This window comes from Natator depressus, chromosome 15 (genome assembly GCF_965152275.1).
Source record: "Natator depressus isolate rNatDep1 chromosome 15, rNatDep2.hap1, whole genome shotgun sequence".
NCBI lineage: Eukaryota > Metazoa > Chordata > Testudines > Cheloniidae > Natator > Natator depressus.
Window position 1 is genome coordinate 18484873 of NC_134248.1, and position 26407 is coordinate 18511279.

A 26407-nucleotide genomic window follows, 5' to 3' on the forward strand; every position below is an offset into this window, starting at 1 on the left:
AAAGAATAAAAGGTATAGAAAATAGGGTTGTGGGTTGTTTTCCTTCCTACATGAAAAGCAAAATGTACTTCAAGGCTGAATGATGTTTAAGTGTTCTGATTTTGGTTCAGTGGTTAGGGCAGTAGGTTAGGAATTGGGGAAACCTGCTTGAAGTCCTTGTTCTACCACAGGCTTCCCATATGGCCTTGGGCAAGTCACTTAGCCTTGGTGTGCCTTATGCCCAGATGGTAAAAGGTTGCAATACCTAACTGATTTAGGAGCCAAAATCTTATTGGCAGTCAATAGGATTTTGGCTTCTATGTGCCTAAATCCCTTTTGAAAAATGTCATTTAGGCTCCTAAATCAGAGAGCTCTTGCAATGCTGAGTGCAGCAACAGTGAAACACCTTTTAAAAACTTGGGCCTTGGTTCCCCATCTGTAAGGGGGGATAAAAGGGGGGTAACAGCTCTTCCCTACCACAGAGGAACGCAGTGAGTATAAATACATTAAAGACTGAGGTGCACAGATATTGTGGTAGTGAAGGCATAAGCTCAATAGCAGAAGAGGAAGGGACAACAGGAAAATCTCCAGGAAAAGGTGCACTGTGTGAGACTCCTTTTTAACAGATTGTGCTGAACTGTCACCAGGCTCTGCAAACGGCAGAGTCCTTAGGATTTTAAGGGCACTTGTAACATAGAAACAATCCTACTGCTCACACAGCCTAAGTACAAGGAGGAAGAAACTTGTCAAAAGTTGCCAGTCATTCTTATTGCACAGCACCCGCTAGTCATGAGAATCGCCCCCCGCCCATCAGAAATATAAATGAGGGCTCGGGGGTGGGGAGGGGGGCGGGTGTATGGCTTCCCTTGGTTTCAGCTGGATCCATGTACACCTATCCAAGAGTGGAATATGGTCCCTGTGGCTAAATCCTGTACTGCTACAGGAGTAACGTGGTCCTTGCACAAAGGACATGTGCATAATTCAGGGCAGGGAAGGAATGAATTCCTCTCCATCAAGGATAGCTGTGCCGGTATTCTACGGCTGGTCCTAGGTTCTAATAGATGCCACTTGTGTGGTTCCCTTATGCACAGGCACAGATCCATAGGTCAGGCTACCAGGCCCTTCTTTCATCCTGCCCTCAGCCTCCCAACACTACAGAGAGAGCTACCATGGAGTACAGCTGCAGTGCTTTATTTGTAATGAAAGAGGTGCTGGGGCTCAAGCAATTTTTTTACTTTCATAACTGACACAGCAAGCCCAGAGGTGCTGGGGCTATGAACTGCCAAGCCTAAAGGTGCCGGAGCTCAGCCCTGGCAAGCCCTGGCACAAATTAAGCACCGTAGTGCTGCTTTCTTACCTCTAGAGCCTTTGTTTTTGCAGCCCAACCCCTGTAGCTTGGGTTGGGTGGGTCAGCCTATTCCTTACCGCTCTGGGCAGCATTTCCAAATTAGAATTGAGCATCACAGTTGCCCTGCCCTGTCAATGACAGGGCAGGGCAGGTGGAGTCTTCATTGCTATGTATGTGTTCAAGGATAAAAAGGATGTAGCTTCCAGGGCTGCTTGCAAAAGCTAAATTGTGTTTTTTGAATAATGGGAGATACAAACTGATGGGACATTTCAAACACAATCCAGTTCCAAACAGCCAGTGTACCAACTGTGCCTTAAGGGGACATAGGCTGATTGCCAAATCACAAGGAGATGCTTATCACTTTATTTTAATAAACAGTTTTCATGAATGTTAACATTTTAATGGATGATTACATTCATATTTAGCTAGCAGATGCATTAGTTTTGATTGATGTTATTTCGATGAGTACCAAAGGAATTAAATAATGATTTGCCACTTATTGTAAAGTGCTGCTCCAAATATCTTTTTAAATAAACAGCTTTATTTTGAGTATATGTCAGATGGAAATGTGGCGTAGCAGTGTGCTGTGATGCAGCAGTCACAATGAGCCATTTGGGGCATCCGTGGATGTCCTCTGTAACTGCACAGTGGTTCCACAGTTCAGACACTAGGAGCCAGACCTTTCAACCTGCCAGAGGACAAATGTGGGAGGCCAGGTGGGACAGTGACCCAAAATGAGGGGCACCAAAATATATGATTCATGTAGGAAATTATAGGATGCTGAGGGACTCTTTCTTTTAGTGGAGTGAACTCTTCCTACATCCCCAGCTCTGTTGCTCATTGTTTCAGATGTCAATGATTTTCAGCAAGGGGACACTACATCAGTGTGGGAGCTAGGAAGTAAAGTGAGTGATGCTCCTTGGAGAGGAGACAGTAGAGACATATGGTAGATACAGTCATGTTATGGCAGGAATGCTGAAAGGTGCTCAGTCTGGTGCTCTGTCCCCACTCTTCCCTGTCACCCCAATAGTGGCTGGGTCACAGAAAGAGGTTGATGAGCCTACTACTGCCATCGCGAATGCAGGTGGGTTTTCTAGCACAGGTAGTCGAGGCTCATGCATTTAAATGCAGTGGTCCCAGATTCAGTCCCTGCTGCTCACAGCCCACGGAGTGTGTGTGGCATAGATGTGTTCATCCTCTTCATCACCGGGCCTCTAGCACTGAGCTTTTTGCCTTCTTTGGTCTGTTTCTAACCTCCTCCTTCAAATCAGTCCTCCCATGCAAACACCACAGGTCATTATGGCCCTGTAACAAGAATAAAGGCTGCTCTCTCCTCTTAGCCTGACATAAGAACACTGTTCTAGCTGACTGGTTACACGCTGTGACGCTGCGGTCTCACTGTAAAATGTCCCTGCTGTGTTCCATTTGCACCGCGGACCTGAGTAATTAAAATCCCTATCCTTCCATCATCGCCTGGCCGTTATTTATTAGTGCTGAAAACATGCTCAGTGCTTCATGATGAACAAGAGGAACATCAGCTGCTGCCCTGATGTGCTTAAATTCTAAGAGCTAGAGTTTCAGGAGAGCTCAGCATGTTGGCTGCATCCTGACAGAGACCGTGGTCTGGCAGATTTTGGTAGCGGTGCCTGGGCAAAGTATGAGGAGAGAGGAGGATTCCTATTTTCTGTAGAGAGTTTCTTGCTACAGATTAAGGGTCCTATATATCACTGGTTCCCTCTCTGGAGGCTTGGTAGAGGGGCAGCTTCCAGACAGTGGTAGGCTTTGAGGTGGTGTGAGCAGCAGCCTACCTGATGGACTCTGGGGCAGGCCATCCGACCTAGCAATCAGAAGTGCAATCACTTTAGCTGGGTTAGGCGGTAGATCTCCCAGCACAGCCCAGGTAGCACTTCCCTTAGGGCCTGGAGACTGAGTGGTCAGAATTCCTGGACCCCACCAGCCCTGGACGACAATCTGTGAATGGCAAGTTGGGGAGGAGGGAAGTGGCTAGAATGTGTTAACCGTTCACACCTGAAAGAGGAGGATTATTGTTGGGATACCTGGAGGGAATGTGCATTTATTGATTGCTGGCTTTCCCAAATTTATTGTGATGTTCCTGCTTTCCCCCAAAAGTTCTCTTAGTCTTAAATCCCAGGCTCAGAGCTTGCAAGTGGGGAAGTATTACTTATAGTTTTCTGGCTGGAGACTTGAGCTGCTATCTCAGTTTTCAGAAGGACCCCCTAGAATACCGAACCTGGACTTTTTTGCTGCTGACAATGGCTGGCAAAAGGGCCACACGGGATTCACAAAAGTGGGTCTTTCAGGAGGACCTGAAGGAAGGTTAAAGTGGTGTCTTGGCAAACTGGGATGGGGAAAGCATTTGTAAAGATTCTGAGAGAGCAGGATAGGGCACAAGAACTGCTGCAAAGACACTGGGCTGGCTGGAAGACACATGTGCCTCTAGAAGTTCTACTGGGATCTGGAGGCTTGACTTCTTGCCAGTTCCACTAGGGTTGCAAGGAACCTTTAAGAAAGGCCCTCTGGTCCCGTGCTACTCTGAGCTGGGCATAGATGCATGCTGGGAAAGAGTGTCTGTTATATAAATCCTTTTCCTAGGCATGTTGGAGAAGATTTTGAAAGGCATGGTAGCTGCTGCTGGTGTGTCTCTTCAGGGTAAATCTGCACAAGACCCTGGCAATGGGGTAAAGGTATGTATGTAATGGAAGGCCAGGCTGTGAATTTGGGCTGTGTTTGAAGTTTTCCTTTCCCTGGCTGATGGAAATAACTGGGCATTTGAAGCAGTCTGGTTGTGTTATAATGTGTCACCATGGCACCCAGTCTCTGGTCCACAGAGCGTGTTACAATCCCTTAGTTTTGCAAGCCTGGTTCTTTTGCTCAAGTTGTAAACACCTTCAGCTCTGGTGTTGGCCAAGATGGCTGCTATCACATCTGCAGAAAACATATGTTTCTTTCCTTTCAGACGCCCAGGACTGTGGCTTCTAGTCAAGGGAAACAGGAAGCCCCTACTCTCTACAGCAGTTGGAGAGGGAAGTATGTTAGCTCCCAGCTGGGAGGGCCTGTGATGAGCTAGAGCCTGTGAGGCTCTGGCCAGGGACACATTTTGGGGTGAAAGAGACCTTCTAGAAACCTGAGAGAAGGAACCCAATGAGGGAGAGTGTGTAATGAAAGCTTATGGCCAGTTTGTTGGCCCAATTAGGCCTTTGGACAGTCTGGAAGGGCTTTATGTTTGACTGAAGGGCTAAACTTTCTACAGCATGAGGCATTGCTCTGGAGGGGAACTGAGGAAATGCTACACCCCCTACTTGAGGTAAGGGCACCAGTTGTAGGGACAGACCTATACCTTTACAGCAGAATGATTCTGGAAAAAATTAGCAAGGGGAATCTCAGGCAGTCTTCTCCCCCACAGGCCTTATCCCAAAGATTTCCCCTCCCCCCAAGTAAGGGGTGACACTCTCATTCTTTTTTAAAACTATCATGCTTAAAGGACTAGTATAGCCTATCATACAGGGCTTAGCACATAAAATAAGTCTTCTCTACTAATGGAAATTGTGGGCCTATGTCCTTGTGCAGCCTGTGCTTGGGTGCGTAAGCCTCTATCTTTGGAAGGCCCACCTGGTGAGGTGCATTATGGGTCCCCTCCACTCTTCCTTGAGGCAGGATACCAGTCTTAATGAACCAGTGATCTGACGTGGTATGGCACATGCTAAATTCCTGTCTCTGACTAAACCTTTGGAGGTTGCACAAATAACTTCATAGTACATTTGATGTACTGGTTTCAGTGTAAACCCATTTTTTTCTGGAATCCGCTGTCACGAAGAGAATCCTGGAAATCCCTCTTTCTCCTGTGTACACTCTTGCCCCTAACTGCTGTGTGGCAGCTCTCTAAGTGAATAAAGTAACGGCTAACTTTAGCCTAGCTTTAATTCATGTATGGTCCATGAGCAGCTCAAGATTTCCTATAATTTGTTTCCTTTTTGAGATTTCTTTCAGAATATTGCCTGCCAAATTCTGTTGTCTAGATCATTCATGAGCCTTTTATAGTGAGTTGTCAATGTTTGGTATTCAAGTTGGGTTGATTGGCTTTGATTGGATGCACAGGATCATGTGGGAAATTTCTTTTCCCTGATTGGTAGAGCTTAACAGTTAGAGTCCAGATTCTGGTGCAAATACTATCCATTTACAAATTAAATATTTGAACTACATATCTTCTAATATTAGCTAAAAATCAGCTTTGACTTGAACAAACACTGCAGTTCTCTGGAGGGACTTGCCAGTGGTGCAGTGATTGAGGGCTGGGAGGTGGGAAGTGGGTAAACTCATTTGGGGGATATAGGGTTTAGTTTAGATGTGGGCAAACTCCCTATTCCCTCATGAGTTTACCCTCGACTACACTACTGGGACATGCTAAGACTGGCTGCAACACTAGCTGAGCAGCAGGACCTTGCTTCCTATGGAGCCTGACACTGCTGCTCTCTGACTGACCATTAGGAGCACTGCTGAGCTCTCCTGCTCTCCTGAAAGGTGCACACTGCTGGTTCTGCAGCGTGCCCGCTTACATTGGCAGAGGAGCAAGGGAACATCAAACCCAATCTCTGCACAGGGATACCCCCTACAGCAGGGCCAGCACAAAGCAAAAACAATGTATTCCATTTGGGCTAGGCCTCTGCACAGGGGTGATTTTTTTAGGAAAATGAAGAGTATTTATAAGGCTATTTGTAGAGCCCCTTTAAATGACTGTCATAATCATTCATCCATAAATGGCCACTTAAGTTACTTGGTTTCCCAGTGACAAAGCTGCATTTGACTCTTGTAACTGTTCTACCAATAAAAAAACAGTTGAAATAAACAAGCAGTGGCTAAAATTGTTTCCCTGTAAACCCAGTTTACGGAAAAATGCTTCATTTTTAAACAGGAAGCTCTTGTCAGATTATCTTTGGGCATCGTAAAAGATCTCTTAAAGAACCATTAAAACTAACAGTCAGCACTTGTTAAATTGCTGCACTTAGCCAAGAGGACAGATCATTTTACGCTGCTAATTGGGTGTTTCATGGTTCATGCTTTAAAAAAAAAAAAAAAAAAAAATTGGCTTAAGATTCCAAAAATAACCAGTAATTTTGGGTGCCCAACTGGGACACCTTAAAAAGGCCTGAAATGTCCAGAGTAGGTACCCACTCTTTCTAAAACCTCAGGTCCCTTTAAAGTTTCTCAAGTTGGGCACCCCAGATTCTTAGTCACTCTTTAAAAATCTTGGCCATTTATTTTAAAGGGAAACCCTGTCACAGATTAATTGATTCACCACTTTGGACTGAAGTCCAAATCAAACCTATAAACTAGATATGGTAGACATTGTAGGGAAGACTGATAAAATTCATTGCATCCATGCACAAAGCTGGCTCCAGGCTCTCTATGAGAAGTCTGGTTGAAAAATTTCCAGTGGGGAACACATTATTTTAAAAATCTAAATTGGAAGAAAACACTCTGACCCATCCCAAAGGATTTTTTTGGAATTTCATTTCCTGGGAATTTTCAATTTTTTGTTGTTTCAAATTGGAACGAAAACAAATTTCAAAATGTCTGTTTCCTGTGGAACAGAAACTCCAAGTTTTGACCAGCTCCTAGTCTTTATTGACCTAAGGCAAATGGAAAGCCAGAGGTTTTCCTAACTATTCACTTGCAGATTATGGCTTTAAAAATATACGAGGTGCCATTATGATGATGTACTCTGACCTCATGCATAACTTGAGCCATGGACTATCAAGCCGTCCTGCACCCTTTCCCTGTCCTAGGACATCACTTGTTCTACTAGTCTGATGGGGCTAATGTGATGTATCTATGTGACAGACCTTTCCTGTACCTTGCAGCTCTTTGCTGAATTATAGTTCTGTGAACTCAGTCATATTAAATATTTCCCACTAATGAAATGGAGATTAATTAGTCCATGTTGGTACAATGCTGGGAAGGCATAATGCTTTATGGAAGTGCTGTGTATTATGATCATCAAAGCTATGGGACTGGATCCTGCAAATCCTACAAGGGTAGAGTGCTTACTGCTAGATCAGTGAGTTCACTGGTAGTGAGTAATGTGATCATAATGTTGGCAGAATCCGGCCCTTGGATTGCAAACTCAGTAGGGCCGGGTCCCCATCAGTTCCTGGCTCTGCCACAGATTACTTGTGTGACTTGAGGCAACTCTCTTGATCTCGCGGTGCCTCAGTTTCCTAGCTGTTAAATGGTGATGATAGTACTTGGGCTGTCTGTTTAGCTTATAAACTTTTTAGGACAGGGATGGTCTCTCACTCTGTGTTCAAATTGTATTTAGTACAATGGGGCCCTGATGTCAGGTGGGACCTCTGGGTGCTACTGTACTAAGATACCACCACTTCCTGTTGTGATTGTTAGCCTGGCATAAAAGGTAGAGCACAGCACAAGCTGTCATTCACATCATCTGTGCTTATTGTATGAGGAAAGGCAGCCCTGCAAGAGAATATTCAGTGTGAAGAACAGCGTGTGTAAAGTGTGCGTGTGGAGGGGGGGGTCTTCAAAGCAATCAGATGCTGTGTGTATGCAAATAGCCCATCCGTCTCTCAGCAACTGAAATAAATGTAGCATGAAAAGCACCTGACCAAAGCCTTGTTGTCCTCGAGGAACTGAAGCTTGCACAGAGTGGATTGGGGGGTGGCATGGGGTGGGGGAGAGAGAGAGAAATAATTGTCATGCATCATTTAAGTCCAAAGCAAAACAAGACCTCCAGTAAAGCCTGACTCGAGTGCCAATGCCTCCTGACCCTGGCTGGATGGAAGGATTCTGGCCCCACCAATGTTCTTGGGCTCACTGAGAGCTCTTGAAAAGTGGTCAGCAGTGAAATCAAGATGACTTGGAACAAAAGTGATCCCAGCTGTAGCAGCTGAGATCAGTCCACATGTTTGAAAAGATCCTTCTAAGGAAGAACTCTCACTGCAACTTTAACACAGACTCCCAATGAGAGACTGCTGACTGCTGACCCCTCCCATGAAGCTGAAGGAGCTGGGTATGGTAAACAAGCCCCTCTGATACATCCTATGTTACCGACTGGCTCTCACAATACTATACTTGTGTAGGCCAGCTCCTGCTAAGGAGTCAAACAATGTGTCTTCTTCGGATTGGCCCCTCAGATCCACCAGAAGGACCTATTCTGTGTGTCCCTTGAAAGAACTGGGAGGCTCTGGGCCAGTTTCTGGTGTAATTACACTGGTGCGAAGCCAGTGAAGTTACTGTGGATTTATACTGGTGTACCTCATATCGGAATCTAGCCTTCTGCGTCATGGGAAGAGAATTTTTGCTGCACTTCTTAGAGGTATAGTGCAACACTCACAGCCAAGAGGAAAGGGTAGAAAATTGTCTTTAAGACCCAGTTTGCACCCTTCTGTTCTGGGCTGCTGGGGCTGCAATGGCCAATGTAGCCCAAGCCAAGCTGGTCCTGAGCAGCAGTGCTGCCCAGAATCACAGTAGCAGTGTCGATTAATTCTCCCAACTCACTATGTGCTCTACCATGGGGATTATGGAGACTGCCTCATAAGAGAGCCTGCCACAGCAATGCTAAGGAGTAGTGGGAGGAAGAATTCTTCCCATGAGGTTTCAGCGGTTGTTGGGAAAAAGATGCTATCTCCTTCGTTGCTGTGCTGGGGTTCTACAGGTCACCCCTAAAGTTTTCCCACTGTTAGAAGTGCCGGAGATTTTCCAAATACTAACCATGGCCTAATAAACTACACAAGCTACATTTCCCTGATGCCTCATTACTCACAATTGCTACCACTCTAATAGTAAAGCAAGAAGCAACGGACTCCAGTTTAGTAAATGAGGACTCATGCAACATTCCAAACTTAGTACTGGATACTTAGAGGGGGGTGGGTGTGTGTGTGTATGGGGTGAGGCACCTTCTGATAGGATGTGACTCAGTCCTTGGGGAACAGTTGTTGAGGTATTAACTTAAATCAGAGTATGAGTGTCCAAACTGGGGTGAGTTACACTTACGGGAAAGATGAATGCAGTCTTCCCTGTTTAAATGAGAATTGGCGAGATGATTTATGCAAGGTCCCTCCCACCTCTATCGTCTGTGATTAACTTTAACTCCATAGTTTGTCACTGCTGTTCTTGACATGTCTCATGCTGGGAACTCCCAAGTCCTGGTGGCTGGGAGTTAACTCAGATAAGGGCTAGTTTCAGTTGAAATATTCTTCCTTTCTCAGACTAGATCTGTGCTTTTAAGAGATGTCTAATTCTCCTCTCCCTCTAGGCCAGGGAGGTTAATTGGAGGAAAGTGACTGTACATCAGGCCCAAGAGCCTCCTACAGAGATACGTGGCACAAATAAATCAACCTATTTTTTTGATGAATAACAAGGCCCCAAAGGCTCCATTTCTTGCAGCCTGCACAAATTGCAGGTATAAATTTCATGGCTGATCATAGGGATTGCAGAATTCAATTAACTCTCTGCGAGCTAAGAAGTGCTGCCTGGCTGTTTTAATTATGAGTGTCACCAATACTACACATGCTGTTCGGGAAAACTCTAATTAAGAAAGCACTGCATCGTTAACATGAATGATGGAAGGAACCTGCTATTCTTCCTGAAGCCCACCCTGACCCTCTGCAATGGTGGAGCTGTGAGTTATTATGGAACTAGCATTCCTCCAGCTTCATATGCATGGACAGCTGGAAGTACCCTGAGATTCCCACATCTGCAGATTGTTTCACGTGACCATGGTGAGGCCATTGTATTGGATGTAATGCCTATAGTGGATATCTTGGTCTGTTCTCTACTAATTTGCAGTCTTCAGGTGTTTCAGGCAGGGAGTGGGGATATCGTGCAATAAGCCACAAAGGTGGGTGGGATGTGGGCTATATTCTGCATCAGAGCATGCCAATGGACTTCATGTGGTTTTCTATAAGTGTCAGTAATTTTATTGCAGATAAAGACTCCATCAGCAGGGAGAGCTGTTAACTTATTGCAGTCTCATCTCCTGACCTATCTGGCCTCATCTCCTCCCTTACACTGCTTAGCCTCAGGCTCTTTCTGCTCCCAGTGCCTTAGTCTCTCTGATCTTAATCCTCCTCTTGACCACTCCTTTCTTCAGTTACTGCTCTTTCTGTCCTTCATCTCAAAGCTCATAGAAGGTACTGTCTAGAGTTGTCTCCTCCAATTCCATCCTAGCCCCTCTGCAATCCAGCTTCTGCCCCTGGCACTCCATTGAAATGGCTCTCGCCTTGGGTTTAAGAATAGCATGTCCAAAACAAAGCTTTGCATCTTTCTCCCTCCTTTCTGAATCACTGTGGATAACCCAATCCTCCTCCTCACTCCAGGCAGTTATCTAGATGTTACCTTCAATGCAATAGTCTAGATCTCCCCATCCTGTCCTTGTCTAAATCTTGTCACTACTTCCTGCTTACTCTATGATCCTGGCTTTTCTCTGTTCATGCGCTAAATCGCTCCTCCAGAACACCATCTCCAGCATTGACCAATGCAGCTTTCACCTTCTCTGGTGTTGACAAACCGAATCTTTCCCTTGTATCCATTTAAAATGTTGCTGCAAAGATCACTTTTCTGAGCTTGACGCTGTGACTGCACCAGCTCTCTTCTCAGTCCTCCCCAAGATCAAACACAAGCGACTTGTCTTTGCATTTAAGCCCCTGTATAATTTATCCCTGCCCTATCCACCATCTCCTGCACACTATGGAGGTAGGGGTAACATCAGCCAGTGATGTCAGGGAGTGATCATAGAATCATAGAATCATAGAATATCAGGGTTGGAAGGGACCCCAGAAGGTCATCTAGTCCAACCCCCTGCTCGAAGCAGGACCAATTCCCAGTTAAATCATCCCAGATGGGAGTGATGTCACTCCCATCAGCCAGTGATGTCAACCTTCACCGTCCATTTGTTGAAACCTTTCAAATGAGCATCTTCTTGTTTCCTTCCATCCTCCCCTTCATGGATGGGGGGGATGGGGACACCTCAGATGTAAACATCTGCAAGCATCATTTTCCTCCCCTAAATCCCTCCTTAACAGTTTTCTCTGCCATGATTTTGACTTAAAACAAAAAACAAAACAATCCCCAAATCAAACTGACAATGGTTAGGCAGTCGCTGGTGTGCTGAGGCCACTTTCTGACCAATCTTGTCTCATTACCTTGTGTTCCTGTTTGCTGCATCCACATGTTTACTTATTTTGCTCTTAAATTATAAGCTTACCAGGGCAGGGTCCACATTTTATGTATTTGCACAGCACCTTGTATAAGGGGGTCCTGATTGATGACTTGGGGGCTCCTGGGTGCTATTACAATATAAACAATCACTGGATTTGATCATCTCAGCTACTCAGCCCACCTCAGCTTCAAAAATAAACCTGTTTTTATAAATAGGGCTGTATAACTTGATTGTGGCTGACCTCCCTGGGAGCTGAGTGAGGCAATTCTATTGAGTGCTCTAGCTCTGCAGTGTCTGAATCAGGAAAGTGCAATTATATCTGGCCTATTTGTCTCATCCAGCCACTGAACACAGAGAGGGTGAGACACTACTTGTCAAAACATGGAGCTAGAGCTTTGTTTGAAGAATCAGTGGTGGATTACGGGCTACAGCATCATAAGAAGCAGTGTGGTCCAGTGGACAGGACATCAAACAGAGACTTATGAGGGCTGGGTTCTATTCCTGTCTTTGACCTGCTAAGAGACCTAGCACAACTCATTTCATCTCTCTAGACCTCCATTTTCCCATCTGCAAAATGGGGATAATGGTCCTGAGGTCCTTTTTGTAAAGCACTGATTTCTATGGACGAAAAGCCCTGCATCAAGAGCAAGTATTTGCACTGAGCTGAGTGCTCTGAATCCCATGAAGGGTAAACTGAGCTGCTACCGTGGCAGCCTTTATTAGCAGGTTTGGGTGGAAAATGGTGCTTTAAAGGGTCTCATCTGAAAGTTGCTACTATGTTACAGGCTACCTTTATAGGAGAGGATGGCTTCGGGGTACAGGCCAGTGACACCTGCTGCTGGCAGAGCCACACTTTCACTCCTGCTGCCTTCCCACACGGCCCTCTCTGAAAGCATCATTCTCATCTGCAGTAGCGTTCCTTGAAATGTGGGAGGGAAACAAAACTGCAAGAGGTGGCTGCACAAAAAATGATATGCAGATGAGGAAGCTCCCCTGGGAAATGGCTGCCTGAGCTCTGAGAATTCCTGCCTCTGGGCTTTCCTGGCTTTGAAGTCAGTCTCTAATAAGCTGGCCTTGCTGTGGTGTCCTGTTAATCGGGATAAATGATTTCCTACAAGTGTGGTTTATAACCCCTCCTCCCCTTTGGTTTATAACTCACCCCCACCCCCTTCATTCTCTGAAACAGACAAGGCACACTGCAACTGCAAATGACACCTGCACTGACCTCGCACTTTGAATGGTGGAGTGGGGAGATGGGGATGGAACATACAGAGAGGGAGAATGCATTTGCATTTTGGCTCTCTAGTCATAGATTGGTGTTTGCTTTGACTTTCTTTCTATTATTGGCAGGGCAGTTCGGCCCATGCCAGCAAAGAGGAAACCAACCTTGTGCTGCAGGAACTTGGGATCCAGCGTTCAGACACACAGTGTTTCCCTCCTCTATCTCTCAATCCTCTGGGAACTGAGCATGGAACTCCCAGTGCTGTAACTCACAGCTCAGGGTCTAAGTTTGAAAGGCCCCTGAGCATTGTGCTTGGGATGGATTTTCTACACTATCTTCAGAAGTGTCACTGCACCACAGGGTGGCTAATCTTAAAGTGCTACACCCTGCATTAGTCTGCGATAAAAAAGGGACACTAAGTCCTTAGCTATTGAAAAGAAATGTCCTAACTAAAAGGAGTAGGGGGAACATCGATTCAGTCCAGTAAACACTAGACACCAGATGTAGCTCCACTGACATTGATGGAGCTATAAGTACAGCAGCCCAGGATCTGGGCCCTGACTCTTTGACAGACAGCTCCCAGAAAGGCAACTGCAGAGTGACCTCTATTTAGCACCTTCCCAGGTGCTACCATCTAATTCAATCAGATACCCCCAGGTAGGACTTAACCCAACCAGCGGTAATCCAGGACACAGACCTGGAGTTCATAGTTCTTTATTGGGTCTTTTATGCATTGCATCACGTATGGCATGTAGCTGGCAAGACCCGCTTTTGACAAAGCGTGGTTCAACTTCTTTGTGTGTGTGTGTAATTTTTCTGCATCTCTCTACTATTTGCTGGTTCCAGCTAGGATCAATAGCATAGGTGCAAAATGTGGGAGTGGCGATTTTGTTCTAGTCCAAGTCTGACAACAAAAAGAATCTCGTGAGAAGGCCGACTGTTCAGGGGAATGTTTGCTTGCTTCAGAGTTTAACGATCGGTTGCCTTCTAACAAACTGATTTGGAAAAATTTTAATGGGCCAGATTGGATCACGGAAACTTTCCTGGTACACTTTAAGACACCTTGGTGTATTATAACCTCTGATTGGGACATGCACCCCAAGCCAGAGATTAATCTATAGCAGTGTGGCCACAGAAGCACGGGCGAGTTGCCGCACTGTGACCCTTCCGCATCCCCCGGCTACGCACTCGGGTGGCTAGCCCAGTCCACTGCCAGCACTGCTGCAGGATGCTGCTATTAGTAGGTGCTAGCGGGAGCAGAGCTGGTGAGTGCATATGTGTCTGTGCTGGGGATTACAGCTCCCGGCTTCCGGGTAGACGCTGGGCTCTTAACAGAAGAGCAAAGGGAAAGCACAGGATGAGAAAGGGGTTTTTCTTGAGAGGAGCTGAAATGGATGAGGGAGCCAGCTTGCTTTCAGAAAGACTGTCCATGCTTCTGGTAATGCTGATCCCTACTAATGTTAGGAGGTCTCTTTGGCTCTCCTTTCTTCATTCCCAAATATAAAAGTGACCCAATTTATGCAGCTGCTGCCTCTGAGAAACACCCATTGACTTCAAAAAGAAAAGGAGGACTTGTGGCACCTTAGAGACTAACCAATGTATTAGTCTCTAAGGTGCCACGAGTCCTCCTTTTATTTTTGAGGATACAGACTAACATGGCTGCTACTCTGAAACCTGCCATTGACTTCAGTATAGCAGTTATGTACTAGTGAAGTCTTAGAGCCTATTTTTAAAAACAAACAATTTGCTTTAAAAATCCCTGCAGAATATTTACATAGGGAAATGTTGTTTAATCATAATAGCCTTCATTATAGTTGGCTGGCAGGCAAATATAAAAGGGCCAAAGCTAGGAGCTGAAAGGGAGTTTCAGTTCTTTCAGTGGCTTTCTCCTGAGTCCTAAGTGGATTTCATTTCCACAGGTTTTGCCTCAAGCAGCATTATCCAAACAGTGCTCTGGTGGGAGGGCAGGTTTGTTGTATAAATTCCCTTTGATGGAACGATTCACTGAGATCTAGCTGAGCACTCAATTCTCGTTTCCCTCCAGTTGCTAAAGATAACAAGGCAATGCCTAGAGATCATAAATAAGCAAACTGGTTTGAATAAAATAAGAACAGGCCTCATCTTGAATGAGTCCTTCTTATGTCTGGTTAAAAGCTTTGTTCTCTCCCTCTCCTTTGCAAAAGAAGTGGCTGTAATGTGAGTTCTGTCAGAATGATGGGACCTTGAATCCAAATTTTCAAAGACTTCAGAACCTGGATCCAAATTTTGCAACTGCTTCTTTTTCCATCATAGGCTAAAATGGAATTTCAAATGCAAACTCTGTCTTCAGGTTCCAGACCTGGACCCAGATCTAAATTTTATAGCACTCTGACTCTTACCAGAGCTCTGCTCTGAAGATAGGACAATGCCACTGAAAGACGTTGGGAATATTTATGCAGTAGATCAGTGACTTAAATCTCTTCTTTGCATTTAATGTTATCCAGGACTCTAATTTAAAAGTGTTTTCATGTGCCCTTATGGTGGGGAGGGTGGAAAGGGGAAGCATGTGAGTGTCCTACAACTGTTTCTTTTCTCCAGGGTCTTGGCCTCCTCCAAGTCCAGAAAAACACTTGCTTTCTTTTTGAGCTTGAACTTCGTCAGGAACAGCAAAGAGGATGTTTCCCCTCATTATACCGAGCGGTAATTTCCTCTCCCAAAATCCATATTTCAGCCTCAACTTTCTAGCATGTTTAGCTTTTGTAGAATCACTAGATCTTACACTGAGAATGGATTCTAATTTATCTACAGCAGGGACTTATGGCCAGCATTCCCATGGTATCTGAGCACTTCACAGTCTTTAATGCGTTTTATTCTCAATGTCTTGGTTTGGTTTTTCTTCAGGTTCTTTTTATGCTCTTTTGATTCTTATTTCTGTCTATACAGAGCCTAGTCTAGTACTGTTGGAGCCTCACACATACCAGCAGATAGTGCAAATGGTCTCAAGTAGAAATGTGTGAATAATTAATTGTTTGGGGGGTTTTGCTAGTTTTGGCCAGTGAACAAAACCCCCCCCCCCAAATATTAGCTTTAGTTTGACCGAAATGTTGTTGTTTTTGACCCAAAACAAAACATTTTGTTTTGGCATTTTTCAATCCTCTTTAAAATTAGGCAAATTCTGAAAACATCACTTTGAATACAAAACATTTCAACTTTTTCACAGTCCCCCCCCCCCCCCAAAATGGCCAAAACTATTTGCTGAACTGTGAATAGTTTTAGCTGACCCCAAACTGCGATAGCTTTAGTGAATAAAATATTCATCTGAAGAACTTCACCAAGCTGTAGTGTCAGGCTTAGATCTTGCCTGGATGGTCTAACCTTTGCAGACCTTCCACAAATACAGTGAGAATATTTTTCCCCGCTCTGTTGCACCTAATACTTAGCTCTTATAGCACTCTTCTGCTGTGGGTCTCAAAGTGCTTCACAAAGGAATCTTTCTCCTTGCCTTGCAAATCTCTAAAATGGAGACGGGCAAGTTGCTTCCTCTCTAAGGTCACCCAACAGTGAAGCCAGTAATAATACCCAAGTCTCCTGAGCACCACTCCAGTACTGTATCTGCTAGGCCAGGCAAGGAGAATATCTAGCTTTTTTTCCCTACCTCATTAGATCAGTGGTGTTTATGTGCATGCTCATTGTGATGCTGGCAGACCAGGTGCCAGCTCATGCCAAGGCCCAGGCCTCACTGAGCACTGAGAAATGCATAGCTGGAAACCAGTCTGGCTCACCTATATGTTAGCATTATCAAAATAGATATTAGCTCTTAAGTTGATAAGAATGTGTTTAGACTTTATAAAATGTTTGTGGGATGCTGCATGTATTGATTTAATTTATAACCTCTTAAGCCTGTGATATAAATGTCTGCACTGTAAATCTCTTTAATTGCGTAAGTCACTAAACAGGAAATATCTAATTAAGGTAAAGAGCTCATCCCATGTAAAAGACAGCCCACTGAAGGCAAATGTGATACTGTGTAGCATCAAAGAACAGAGGCCCTGTTGACAGCATTTCTAACTCCCTTCGGGAAGGAGATACCTATGCATGAACTCATCCCATCTGTTGAGCTCTGGAGTGGAGAGGATAAAAATCCTCTGACAAGGAGAAACTGAATCTCTTGTGCTGTCTGGACTATGAGGGGCAAAGATTCTTGAAACATAAGTAAAGAGATCTCCCTGCTGCTTTGCATGGGTTAGCCCTGAAAGACACATTGAACTGACAGATTACTACTACTGTCATCTTTTGAATCACAGACTGAAACTCATTTGTGTAGCTATACTTGCTTGCTTTAATCCGTAAATAACTCTTATTTCTTTTTCCTAGTAAATAAAACTTTAGTTAGTTTATTGCAGAATTGGCTGCCAGTGTTGTCGTTAGTACATCTAAGGTACAGATTGATCTGGGGTAAGTGACTGGTCTCTTGGGACTGGAAGCAACCTGAATATTTTGTCTGGTGTAAGTGACCATTTATCACATAGTCCAGCTCGCCTGGGAGGCGAGATAGACCAGATTGTCCAAGGGGACTGTCTTTGCCTCCATTATAAAACTATTGTAGTACTTTGGGAGTTCACATTTGGTACTGGGTTGGTGAAATCTAATTCTCGAACATACAACCAGTTTGGGGTGTCTGCCCTGCTTTTTGACAGTCTGCCCTGAGGCACACTTGGTCAAGAGCCACTCCAGACAGCGTGACCCTCATCAAATTGGCTGCTCTTGTCTGACTTCCATGCAGAAAGTGTCTGTCTGTATTCCTCATAGTGGCTTCGTGGACTCCCTCTCTTGGCACCAACACGCTTAATTTCTACTACTGGAAATAGTGGAGTGATACCGGGCAAGAAATATTTTATAACCTAATGAATTTGGCATGTGGAAAGGTCTTTAAAGTGCTCAAGACCATGTCTGGACCTGTTTATGAAGCTTCACACAACACTTTTTAGTCAAAGGATCCAGCCTGTAAGCTTGGGAGATTGTTTCCTAATAAGTTATTGAGCAGAAGCTAAATGATGCTGGTTGCATATGGTGTTTTCCTTCTCCAGAATTGTAGCCCCAAGATCAGTTCTAGAAAAGGAGAGCAAGATAAGCTTAGCGGTGCCAACAAAAACTCCAGAACATGTCGCACTCATCAGTGTAATTTTAGATTGTTTTCAAGTAGTATTTCTGTGATGACATTGGCTCTTGGAAAAATAATACTCCAGGGTTTGCTTTACAAGCAGGACAGAGCTTTTTGATTTGGCAGCTTTATGTAGTAGGAAAAAAAAAAAAAGACAAATGTTCCATCACTTAAAACCTCTCTCTAACAACAAACTGCACTTCTTCCTGCGTCCTCTCGGAAGTTAAACTAACCTAGAAAAGTAGCTGAAGTACTGATCGGCACCCCTAAGCATAGGGCTGTTCATATTCCCATGTAGGAAAACGTGTGGTGTTTGGTATTTTGGGGTAGGGGTGGGGGGGATAGGAGCACATGTGGACAAATTCTGCAAATAGCACTGTTTGTATTAAGATAGGGCCCAGGTTCCCCAGCTCAGATCTGGGACCAGGTAGGTAGGGCTCAGGTGAGGGGTGGGCATGGGAGGGCTCCCCAGGACAGCGTTAGGGTGGGGAGAGGTTGGGCTGCCAGGGGCTGTCTCACAGGATAGGGTGGGGATGGGAAGAGCTCCCAGGTGAGGGTTAGAGTGGGAGCAGGGGGGCTCCCGGGGTGAGGATTAAGGCTTTGCAGGGAAGACCTCCCCAAGTTAGGGGGTGGGTTTGGCACTGGTGGGGCATCCCTGGGCAAGGATTGGTGTTTTATGGAGAGGGTTCCCCAGCCTAGAGTTTTGCAAGGAAGGCTTGTTCCACCTGGGGTTAGGGGTGGTGGGTTCAGGGTTGGTCTCTGTGGGCTGGAGTTAGAGTTTAGGTGTGTGGAGGTGGCTGGGCAAGGGTTACTATTGGGGTGAGTAAGGTACCTACTCCTAGGGTTAGAGGCTGGGGGTTAGGGGTTGGGGTCCTGCTCTTGAGGGCTCTTGGAGCTACATGAGGATTAGAACAGCTAGACATCCCTGGGCTGAGGTTAGGGTTGGGGTGGGTGGCACAGCGCCACCTAGGGTAGGGCTGTGGAGGGTAGAGTTCCTGGGCTTGGGTTAGGGTTGGGGCAGGTAGGGTACCTATGTCTAGGTGCAGGATTCTGCTGGGATAATCTCCCTGGGCTTGGGGCAGGGGCAGGGGGGAGAGTGCGGGAAGGCCTCCTCTGGGTTGACTCGGGTCATGGAAGTCAGTGGAGTAACTCCATACTAGATTGCTATGCCTGGCTCAGTGTGTTGCTTCCTGTTTGGTTGATATTTGTTGCTAAACACTGCCCCCATTAGGTGAATTAAGGCATGTCAATGACTGCGATTTCTTGTTCAGACATTCTGACTGCTCAAGAGGCGAGACATGGATAATCTGTTTTGCCTATTAGTCTGAGAGAACTATTGGGTTGTCTCCCAGGATAGCGGTGCACAAAGACAAAAATGGAAAATTCATGGTTATTTCCATGAAAAGAGATGGGAGAGGAGGAAAACATTTTGAACATTTTGCTTTTGTCTGGCTAAATTATTTACACTGTGAGCTCTTCAGGGCGGGGCTGTGTCATGCTATGTACGTGTGTAATGCCTAGAAAATCTCGGGCACTGTTGCAACATAAATAACAAATCATCATCTCATTGGATTCAGACTCCAGACACCCTCAGGGAACATTAAATTCTTCTGTGAACGTGAGCTCAGTGGGAGAAGTCCAATGCTACATTAATGTGAGAATTCCCTTCCCAGTCTGCATAAAATGGCCATAAATCTCGGGGAGATGCCAACCCTTTTTCCTGCTCAGCTTTTATTTTGTTTTCTATTATAAAATTAATGGGTGTGCAGTTAATGCAAAACAAAGAACGCTTTTCTCCAGGCAAAGGTGGTTTTTTTTGTTTTTTTTTTAAATGCCTTTATTTTGGAGGATGAATGCAAGATCTTGTTCAAATGCAAAGATCTGAACTCTGGGTGTTTAGCAATGAAATAAATGTCATAGAAAATGAAAGATGTCGTCTGCTCTGTGTCACACAGTGTAGGTGGGGTTCCTAACTCCTTTCTGTTACACACATTCTTTGGAACTAATGGGTTGAAAAACAAATAGGGCTGTTGTCAATCTGTTGCAACTCTGATTAAGTCAATGGAGTTCCGAGGATGATTTTGGATCAGCAAATGTCGTGTCAACAGGCCAAGTTCAGTGGTGACATAAAAGATGGCTCAGAAAATGGTTGTAAAGCAGGATGGTGGCATTCAGTGGGCCCTTGAAATCGATGGGGAATTAGCCTTAATAATCAATAGCATGATGTAGTTCAGTGTAAAATCAGCGCCCACAGAGGGGCTGGAAAAGGAAGATACAGGAGAAGCAGCATCCACTAGGAGGGCACTGAATAGGCCTGCTCATGTGTTAAGAGCTAGCCCCTATTTTATGACTGTCACTGAACCCAGACTAATACAGAATGATCCAGATAAGGTTAAACCTTTATGTCTGTGTATATAGAGACATGACAGAGGTCAGTATCCAATGCCACTCCAGTGGCTGCTAGTGCACATGGGAGGTCACCCACATAAGAGGCCTCTTCTAGGAGTGTCCTCATGGAGGCACAGAGGGCTTATATTAAACTATATTTTTGGTCAAACATAACACAGCTACGATAGCTACTTCCAGCTGTGCTGCCCCCTGCGGTCCAGAGTCCCACCTTCCAAAATGAAGGATGACCTTTGGGGACTCATTTGTTAATAGCACCCACTTCACACAACGTGGTAGTGCAGGTGGGGCCCTTTGCCACTGGTTGGGACCCCTCTCTGCCCCTTGCACTCTGTCTTCAGATGGGCTTGGGGTGTGCTTTAGGAACAAAAACGCCACGACCCAGCAGAGATGTGCGTGCACTGGGTGAGCTAGACTGGCTGCTCAAAGCCACTTGAAGAAAACTTCTGGTTTGGATTAGTACTAAGTAGACAGTTTGGCATGGGATACCTCTTAGATGGTGAAGCCTTTCCAGCAAAAAAGGAGCCAGTGAATGGATGTGTGGACTTAGCTACAAGAAACCCTGCTACAGAGTAGGAGTGCAGGCCAGGAGTTCTGGGCACCCCTTAAGAAATGAAGAGGAAAAAGCAGCAAATAGCAAGATGCTCTTTTTATACCAAAGCCTAGAACAACTCACTGGAGGCTTAATAGGTTGAGATGAAGTCCCTCTGGGTTTATCTGAGTATCTGAATGATGAGTCGTCATCCATCCTGCTCTGTGCAGACCTGGGTTTAATGTTACAATGAGACTTTTAAAAAATGCTGATTGCAAATTTTTTATATACACATATTAAAAAAAAAAAAAGCAGCATCACAAGCAGAATTGAATTATCCAGGTCCAAGTGCTTCTTGCAGTGGAAAGTTTTCAGATGGTAAGTGGTGGCTACAAGGGCTCCAGATAAATAGCTTTCATTAATTTATGGAGATGTGGAAGTTCAGGAAATTTCATAATAGCAATAAAGGCAGCTCTAGGGGAGGCAGGAGCACAGACTGTGAGGAGATAATTACACCCCCAAGGATCAGAAGTACAGCTGCATTTTATGCTGTGTATCACCCCAAGAATGTGATTATCTCGTGATAACAGCACTCCCTCTGTGGCTCATTGCCTAACGGGGAGCGTGGATGTGTTGGTAACAATTCCGTGGTAAGGACTCCTGCTTGGAGGGAACCTGCTTTGGTGGCAGTTCCAGAACTAAAAACAAACTTCTGTTAGCATAATGAAAGGGTGGGGCTAATAGCAGCCTTACCATCAGCTGCTCCGTAAAGAAGCCCTGAAGCCACTGGTATCACTGGGTCACCAGAGTGGAACAGAGCCAATGTTACATGGATGGGTGAGACAAATGGCTTCCCCATAGAGTGGCTGTGGGTCACATGGCTTCTCCCAAACCAACACTCACCCATATGGGAAGCGATTGACAGAAACATGCTGCTTGGTCCTGTGTGAGCGGGAGGAGGATCCTATTTCTGTGTTTCGTGCCCATCTTCACCCAGCTCTCCGTGAGCATTCAGCGTGTCCCATTCAAGCTGTGGGATTTTTCTATTTTACAGGGCAAATCCTGCAAGGTGCTGAGTGCCCTTGACTCGCACTCATGGGTTGAGAGCACGCAGCACCTCACAATCAGGCACTGATCCTACAATAAGGCCTCATCCAGTACATTTCTCCACGTAGGTAGGTCCTGCACACGCTGGTGCCCTGCATGGGTCCGGGGGGGGGGGGGTGTCTGTCTGCCTATACAGAGTTTATCAAGGGGCTGCAATGTAATTTTGCAGGGTACCTTTCAACAAATGAGTTAATAGTTTAAAAAGAGGAACTGGAATTGTGCCTTGATCTGTCATTAGCCGTGAGTATACCATGGGTTAATCTAGCTCATTGACCCCGTGCTGGACCCGCAAATCTCTAAGGAAAGGAGGGAGTGCCTTCCTAGATCTTGCTTTTTTTTTTTGTCATCTCTTTTTGAAGTGTGCTCTTGCTGCAGTCTAAAGACGGAGGAAAAGTTGGGGGGGTGGTGATGAAACAAAGATCACTTCAAACTATTTGCTGCTGCTGCTAATGATAATGATTCACTTTTCACAAAGTCCCTCTCTGTTCGCCCTCTGGTATGATGCACTCTGAAGTTCTCATTTTACTGCTCCTCTTCTCAAAGGGACAATGTAGCAGAGCGATGACCCAGCCGTGCGGCGCCTCCCACTGCTTGTCCTGGGAATTAGCACTTTCAGCACTCGGAGCGCCTCCTGTTGGCCGGTATCTCACCTGCCTCAGGCCCCGTGTCCCTCCTGAACCCCAGTGCCCCTTTACCTCAGGGTTCTGCCCCAGCAGTACCCCCCTACTCTGGGTCTCCTCTCTCCAGGGAACCCCCAACCCTCTAGCCCCACCTTGCCTCAGTGGCTACTGCCATTCATCATCTAGCCCCCGCTCACTGGGGCAAATTGCAGTCCATAATGGCCACTCATCATTGGCAAGGGGGTTGGACCAGTTGCCTCTGCATATCCTCAGGCTGCCCCTCTGCAGCCCCAGTACCTTCTTAAACCTTAACCAAGGCCTCAACCTGGGGAGTTGCCAGGCTGGAGTGCCCCAGCTCCTTTGTTCTTCCCCAGCATTGCTCAGCCTCAGGTTCCCTGGCTCCTTCGGGCAGCTAGGTCCTTCTCTCTCCACAGAGAGTCTGACCCAGCTCTACCCTCAGCCCTTATCAGGGCCAGCTGTGGCCTGACTGGTGAAGCGGCCACAGCTGCAGCCACACCCAATCAGCCTACCTTTTTCAGGAGCAGAGCCACTGCCCCGCTACAGACAGCTTTTGGCAGGAGGATTTGGCAAGAAAATAACATTTAAAAATATTCAGCGGGGAGTGACTTGATGCTCCAGTGTTGAATCTGGACTTGAGCTTTCCTAGAGCATAGTGTTTGCATCTGGGGGTTGGTTTGGGTCTATGGGCCACATCCTCAGTGGCAATAAATTGGCACAACTCTGACTTAATATCCCATAGTTCCTAATTTAAAGCACATCTATATCCCCAGCCCTTACGCTATGTTGGGAGACAAAGTACAAGGAAATGCACAATATGGAATATGCCTGTATTAGCAGGAGATTAGGATAAAAGATCTAATTTGTTTTAGTCTCTTTGAATGTGATAGTATGGGAAGTGGTTGTTCTGGGAATGAGGATGTAGGGCTGGATCCCGCAATACTTGTTCCCAGGAGTACTTCCGTCAGGAGTCAGTACCTTCCAGGAAGGAAAGCTGTTAGAGTAGCACAAAATGAGGTGGGTTTGTTTGTTTTTTATTCCCAGCTCTTTTGACATTGGACAGTGGTGATTGGCTTTTTTTTTTCTGTTTAGCGTATCCTCCTGGTAACTGCTAGATTGAAAAGAGATGCAAGTTTTGTATCCACTCAGGTACAACAATACTGCTCCCTTACACCACCTCACCAGTGTGCTACAAAACTGTTCTGAAGAAGACTTTTTGTGGGCACAAGAGAAATTAATTTTTCACGTCACATGATGTGTCTCTCTGTCTGCTAGGCACTGAACTGAGACCATGAATAGTCATCAGATGATAAGGATGATGGCCAGTCGCTATACGGATCTGGGCTAGACTTGAACCAGAAGCCTAGAGGTGAAATGCTCTGGATCCCACTTTCTGCCTGAGCTTGGCTGTTCCTTTAGTTTTCTTCCAGAACCTCCTCTGTCCTAGTTCCCTGTATTTAGAAAACTGCTCCCATTTCCCTTGCATCCAGAGTGGAATTAACCTGTTGCACCTGCCACAATGAGTCAGCAGACCTTAAGCGTCTGTATGCAGGGTTCTCAGACCTGCCAGCAGCGTGGGTCAATAAGAGTCCGATCACCCTGTCAAATATCTATTTGTCAATATTTTCTTACAATTGTGTTTAACAGGCTGAACTTTCTGAAGCAGCTAATGGGGGTAAACACATTGCGCACTTCTGAGCCAAAGCTAGCCAAGCAGTGACACTGACATGCAGGAAACGAACTACAAAAAAAGCTATTTTCCTCCCAACAACATGTGTGGGGAAAACATCACCTTCCTGTAGTACTCCAGACTCCTTATGAGTTTGCATCAATCACTGGAAATGACTGACTGGAAGAATGGGGCCACACTAAAATATCCACTCTTCTTGACCACACCAGACAGCTACCTTGGCAGGGACGAGGTTTTTTTTTTTTCCCCTCTTTTGTCCTTCTGGGTATTCCTGTACACATTCGGTGCCCCTCTGCCATCCTGCCCTGTTCCAACCCCTTACGCTCCTTGCTTCTCTCTTCCTCATGGTACTCATCAGGATTTGGGGCTCAGCAAATCTGATGGTCTCTCGGCTGGATAAACTTTCCAGCCCTCTGGCTTTCCTGTGCATGCACCCTTGAGTGCCATTCTAGCCTCAGGCAGGAAGACCCATATTACTGGGTTCAGTTCATCCCTGTGTAACTCCACTGATTTAGTTACACCAAGGATTAATTTGGGTCATGTGACCTGAGGCTTAGTGCTTGATTCTGATCTTATTTATGCCTTACACCAGTGCAACTTTGATAACTGCAAATGTTACTTCAGATTTACAGCAGTGCAAATGAGATCAGAATCAGGCCCATCCTCCCAGAATCCCACAGTTTTATTCTGGGGTGCATTGAGTAGGGCTGCCACAGAGCAATGAGCTGACTTTTGGGCCCTTAATGAAGATTGGTATCTATTATGCTAGGCTAATCTCTAAACAACAAAGTAGGGCCTGTATGATACTAATAATCAATTATGCCTTCCCTGCTCTTTTTGCAGTTTCCATTGCAAAGATTTATGGTCAATATCCTGATAAGCAGCATCTGGTTGTTATGAGCTGTCTGGTTTGTGTTCTGTTAGGGTGGCTGTGATGCCTTCCCCAGTATGATGCCTGAACTAATAGACCGGTCCTGTAGATTTCAATGAAAACTCAATTGTCTTGTAACCAGGTTTAATTGGAAGTGTATTGACGTATTCATAATGGAGAGTGCAATAGATACGTGCACCAGGCTTAATACACTGGAAGATGTTAGCACATACTTTGCATATTGTTCACTTCAGTTATAAATGGAACAGCAGGAGGAGAGTTGGCTATTGAGGCACAAGAAACTGTCCACAGGGAGAGTGGTGAGTGTGGGCTCCAGAAGACCATGTTTAGGAGGAGCGGGGAAGGGAGGCAAATTCAAATTGGTGTGAAGGAAGGTTAGGTTAGTTCTTCTGCAGGAAGGACAAGTGTGCAGGACTAGTGTGATCTGGCAATGGAGATAGGTGTAATCAGCGACTGGCCAAGAGCAAATCAGGAGTTGCTGGTAAATCTTGTGTGTTGGTATAAGTCCTGTGCCAGGTGCTGATATACATGCCTACAGAGCCTGTGGGTTCCATATAGAATTTCCACCCATACACAGGCTGACTTCTGTGTGAAATCTGATCTCACATCTCAGTAGCAATAGGTCTATTTTAACTTTTCCACCTAGTTACCTGCATTATCTCCCTGCAGTGTACTGTAATTCAACTCCTGCTTCAAAGACACTAATCGTTTCCCTAGATCAGATACACAGTAATCCCCCTTTACAAGCAAAAACACAATAGGCCTCCTCCACCAGACATCATGTAATCCTGCTGCATTACCGCATTAGATAAAGAATCATTTCCCTACATCACATGCACTATTGTCCTTCTCTGACTCCTTATCCTCCATCAGATGCTGCAATCCTTTCCCACCATTGGATAGACATCTTCCTACTGCAGGCACTGTAGGTCTTCCCTGATCTCCAAATGCTATAATCTCCTTGTCTTCCATCAAATACGCTGCCACTTTGCTGTAACGGATACAGGTGCCCAGATACCACAGTGATGGGTGGAGTATAAGGCCTAGATAAATCAGCTTTCCTACATTACATGCACGGTGCCCTTTAAGGTTGGAAGTGTCTCTTTTCTGTGTCTGACCAGCACCCAGCACAACTGGGCACTCCCATACTTTAAATATTGACTACAGTTTCTATGAACTGTAGCTCTTCTCCATCACCTTGAATGCTTTCCTCAGCTTCTGTTCATAGCACAGTCTTTCAACACCCAAGACCTGTCTC